The following is a 5,317-nucleotide window of genomic DNA, read 5'->3' as shown; positions in this document are numbered from 1 at the left end:
GAGATATTTACAATCTGCAAATTTTATTCGATATGCGGACATATATAGAAGAAATATGGTAGAAAAATTAATAAAAATAGTAATAGTAATAAATTAAAAATACAAATTACATTTCTTCATGTGTTTATTTTTACAATATTGGGTAATAATATTATGTGTAGACGAATAATATCGAGTCACAATAAAATAATAAACTTTTTTAAACGTCGCCAGTAAATGATTAACAAAATTGTAGATTGTAAGACGACTTATGTATTAATAAATCAGAGCAGAATTTTTAAATTAATCAGTACATAAACATATAATGTATGTAAATTACATTTACGGCACATATTCGTCGCAAAGATAATGATCATGAAAGAAATGTGTTATGAAAAGCGATTTTTTGCACCAAGAACAAATAATTATGGCGGTTTTACCACAAATGTCGCATTCTACTTTAAAATTACTCTTGAAACAAAATTCGACTGGTGTTTGAAATTCACTCGGCCTATTCTGTATATATCCACTTTTAAACCATGCATATTTCAATAAATTTTGAAACCTAGGCGATGAAAATTGATTGTGCATTAATGACTGCAATTTTAAGATATTATTTCAAACATGATCTATTGCAAGGTCTAACATCAGAACCATATCAGAAAAATATCTGATGAAATTTTTCCACATTCGGAAAAAATATACATCTAATGGTTGTATTCTTCCCGTTGTACCGGCCGGAATAGTTAATAAAACAAAGTCAGTTACACTATCTGGTTTAGTTTCTGCAATTATATTAGGACAATGCCCACTCCATGAATCTAATAATACAGATTTTGGTCCGACATTCGGAAAAAATACATCATTTAACCAAGTTTTTACATGATTTGATGTTAATTTGCCTGATTTTGAAGCCGTAACAAAAATATTAGGCGCGTTGAATAATGTTTCTTGCACTCTCGGACCAAACGTTCCTGTAACTTCTTTCAATGTAATAAAAAGAGGCGACAATAATCTACCATCAGCGGAAATAGTTGGCTGTATAGTGTAACTATGTGTGGTTGCTGATATAGATTGTACTACAGATTCTACCTTTTTTACACCTTTATGTGATAAAGTACGACCGGAGTGAAATTCTAACTGGAATCCACTCTGATCCGAATTGTAAATATTTTCCACTCCATATTGATCAATGTAATATTTTACGTTAGTAATAAATGTGTCGCACTTATTTTCCAAATCTTCTTTTGATAGCAAAGATTTTTTTGTTACAAATTTAGTTATTTTCCGAGACACAATATTATGTGTAATTTTAAATCTTTTCTCCCACGTTTCTGAAGCTTTGAATCCTGCCGCATTTTCCTCTTCTTGTGCTCGAGAAGCCCATCGTGCAATGTCAATATCATGAATAATAATTCCTCTTTCAAGAGCTTCATTAAAACAATTTAATGTATATGCAGAAATTTTTTCTAATTTTTCCAATCTACTACCACCTTCACTAATTTGGATCTCCCATCGTCGTAGTTGTCGTATTGATGTAACTTTTCTGAACCTTCTTTTAACTCCTTCAAACGATTTTCCCCTTGTTTTACCACTCCTCCAGTATTCCACAGCTTGCCTTTTATAGTCATTTGATATTGTTGCCTCAACAGAGCTGCAAATAACTTCTTCCGGAAGATATACTTTACCATCATCTTCCTCAAATAAATCAACTCTTTCCGGTTCTGGAATCTCATATGTATTATAAAAACCTAAAGTTTCTTCCTCTTCTACGTAAAATTCTTCGTTTTGTATTTCAAGCAGCATACGTTCAATGTTTCCTTTTACTTTTCCTTCCTCCGAAGTTATCGGACTTGGTGAATAGTTGAAAGCAGTGAAAGTTGCAGAAAGTAGCATTATTACATTGTATGGATTAAACTTCATTCTGAAAGATATTAAAATTAAATATTTGTCTCGAACTTTAATTATATAAATAACTACGCACTTTATAATTAATGGAGTGGTTTTTATGTTAGGTTTGATACCGTCTCTTTCTCTTCTCTATTTCTTGATTACAAAAGGTATGTGAATCAAAATGTAATTAATCAAAACTGAATAATAATTCTGCGTTTTGCGTGTGTAATGATAATAGAGAGACAGCAATAAAAAATATTGAAATATTCTGATACTCTGACAAGGAGGTAATCTAAAATTTGAAGCAAACAAAAAAAATTAACTTTATATTAACTAAAAATAATTTTTTCACAACACCTCCACGGAAAGTTCGACTTTCCATGCTTGGACTTTCCTCCCTAGGAAGGAAAGTGGTTACTTTCCGCCCGCTATGCCGCCCTAGCGTGAAATTGGTCACTTTCGCCCCTCTCTAGGCATGAAAGTCGAACTTTTCATTAGTGTTGTGAAAAATATCGTGTGCACCTCGGATCAAAAGCTTTTTCAGACTCGTGTGATTTGCCGCTCTCGCCTTTGGCTCGGGTGGCAAACTTCACACTCGTCTGAAAAACGCTGCTTTCTCTCGGTGCACAATATACTATAGTAGGTGCTTACAACGTAACATTTTATGAACAAAAAAGATTATATAGTCACTGGCAAGACTGGCAAAGATTGAGTAAGAGCTGAATAAAAAGTTATATTCAATATCAAAGAAAAAAGTAACAAGCGTAAGAAACCAATAAAAGTTAACAATAAAAATGCACTTACATGTTCACAAAACGACAGCGTACAACACAGTTCTTTACACTTCAGACTTATGATCTGAAATGCTTGCTTTTCGGAATTATGATACAAGCAAATGATATTCAAATGCGTAAATTTGGTTGTTGATTTTGTTGTGCCGTAACCGGGATAGTATATTATTGTAGCGGTTAATGTGACGCACGTGTTCGTTCAGATTATGATTTGCGACTGCCCGCCCAATCTTACAATTCGGCGGTATTTATAATGTCGGAGTCGACATTCCGTTGCTAGTCTAGGACTCTCGAAATAGCGTTAACCTCTCGCTGTCAGTGCCTTGCGCTGGCCCTTGCATCAGCGCTTTCGGTCATCCCGGAGTTGAAATGGAAATTTTTAAGCGTACGGCGCAACTGAACAGAAATAACGCAACACCTACCTACAGCGCGACGCCTATACCACATATCATCTCGTCTTGCCAAAAATCTAATAATGGTATCATAATAAAAATACACATGGATGTATTTGGCATTTGACGCTATTAAATTTGCGTTGGAAAAATTGTTATATTTGGCAAAAATAATAGGTGGGGGTGGGGTTAAATTAAAAAATGTGACAAATTTGAAAAATCTGATTACGCCATTGTAAAGAGCACAAAAAGCCATAAACATTTCGTACAAATTTTTTGTCGTTACGCCTTATATTTTCGAAGATATTCGCAAAAAACTATAAAATCCGTTATTTTCGAGGGGTTGTTTCAACCCCTAAACGTCGAGATACGCCGCAAAAAAAAAACACGTGTCTAATGTTTTTTGATGCTCAACAACATATTCAAAGCGCATCCAAATCGAGTAGGTTCCAAATCGGGTTTTTTCAACCAATAAACGTCGAGATAAGCAGCAAAAAAAAATATGAGTCTAATATTTTTTGATGCTCAACAACATATCCAAAGCGCATCCAAATCGGGTAGGGACACTTCCGACCGTTCCCTTGTGAGTGATCCCCACTTTCACACAAAATGCAACGTATCACCACACAATCAGTTCTAACTCGCTGGCACTCAGTTCGGATCATTCCTCTGCATCATGCCTGTTCGAAATCGAAAAGCTTAATCCCGCAATAATGTTACATACGAATTTCTCTTGGAAATTCCCTTAAATTTTCTAGAATAAACCGCTAACGTCTCGGGATGTCGATAGCCGATTGGCCCCACAAATTTTTCGGAGCGTGAACGGGGGTTCGGAGTTCGAGGTGATAAAGCTCCGGACCTCCGCGCGCGGCGCGCGCTGCTCCGCACACGTTTCTTCGCACGTCGATACTAATTTCTTGCGGTAAATCCCGCGGCCTGAATAATTCCGTTGTTCGTAAGTAATGCTCAAATTCACAACTCGAGGCAAGCTAATGTTAATAGAAAAAGGATATTGCTATACAATTCATCGTCAGAGTGCAGAAAAAGTGATATGGAGATGTGTTATACAAAAAGAAATCATGCTGCGGCCGCTGCCATACCACCTCCAATAAGCGCACAGGTAAAATCAAAATTAAAATACAAAAAGTAAAATAATAAAATCAATAATTTGAAATTCATTATACATTTTTGCACTTTAGGAAAAGTGCTCGAAGAAAGTACACACAATCACTCGCCAGATGCAGCTAAAATTGCGGCTAAGCGTATGGTGGCATTGGCGAAGACAAAAGCGACTCGAAGCGCGAAATCGACCGACAGCATTATCGCATCGATAGTTGCTAAAGCCGACGCAGCGAAAACCACAAAACGAAAAATACAGAGATCACGATGCGCGCCTTTAGTAGTAAACACATACCTATGCTATAATCGTGAAATACTTACAAGAGAACGGTCGGAAGTGTCCCTCACCGATTTGGATAAGCTTTGGATATGTTGTAAAGCATAAAAGAATATTAGACTCGTATTTTTTTTAGCTGCTTATCTCGACGTTTAGAGGTTAAAACAACCCCTCGAAAATAACGGATTTTATAGTTTTTAGCGAATATCTTCGAAAATATAAGGCGTATAAAAAAAAGTTTTGTACAAAAGGTTTATGGTTTTTGTGCTCTTTACAATGGCGTAATCACATTTTTTAAATATGTCAAATTTTTTAATTTACAACCCCCCCCCCAACCTATTATTTTTGCAAAATATAACAATTTTTTCAACGCAAAAATTTAAGAGCGTCGAATGCCAAATACATTTATGTATATTTTTATTATGATACTATTATTCAATTTTTGGGAAGACGTGATGATATGTGGTATAGGCGTCGCGCTGTAGGTAGGTGTTGCGTTATTTCTATTCAGTTGCGCTGTACGCTTAAAAATTTCCATTTATGCATATTTTCTCATACTACAATATATACTATATACTACGACATAATATGCGACAAAAGTCAAAGCAGAGGAAAGATATCACGTCATCCGAAGTTCAAATGGCGTGTGCGCAAAACAGTGTTAAATACGCGTCGAAGTAAATCAATGGGGAGATCCCAGTTGCGCACAGAATAAATCGGACACAGCAGGTCGAATCAATCGGACACAGTGACAATCGGACACAGTAGGAAACGGACACACAACGGTTACAATCGGACACAGTAGGAAACGGACACATTGCCAATCGGACACGGTAAGAAACGGACACAGTGCCAATCGGACACAG

General features: G+C 36.0%; 1 pseudogene; it reads right to left on the bottom strand.

Annotated features, from left to right (window-relative positions):
- Positions 1-280: 280 nt before the first annotated feature.
- On the bottom strand, positions 281-2,793 carry LOC139783790 (uncharacterized; annotated as a pseudogene).
- Positions 2,794-5,317: the final 2,524 nt, after the last annotated feature.

This window comes from Temnothorax nylanderi, unplaced genomic scaffold (genome assembly GCF_030848795.1).
Source record: "Temnothorax nylanderi isolate EJ_2023f unplaced genomic scaffold, tnyl_v1.0 TNYL_tig0541_pilon, whole genome shotgun sequence".
Classification (NCBI taxonomy): domain Eukaryota; kingdom Metazoa; phylum Arthropoda; class Insecta; order Hymenoptera; family Formicidae; genus Temnothorax; species Temnothorax nylanderi.
This window is presented reverse-complemented; position numbering and strand designations above follow the sequence as displayed.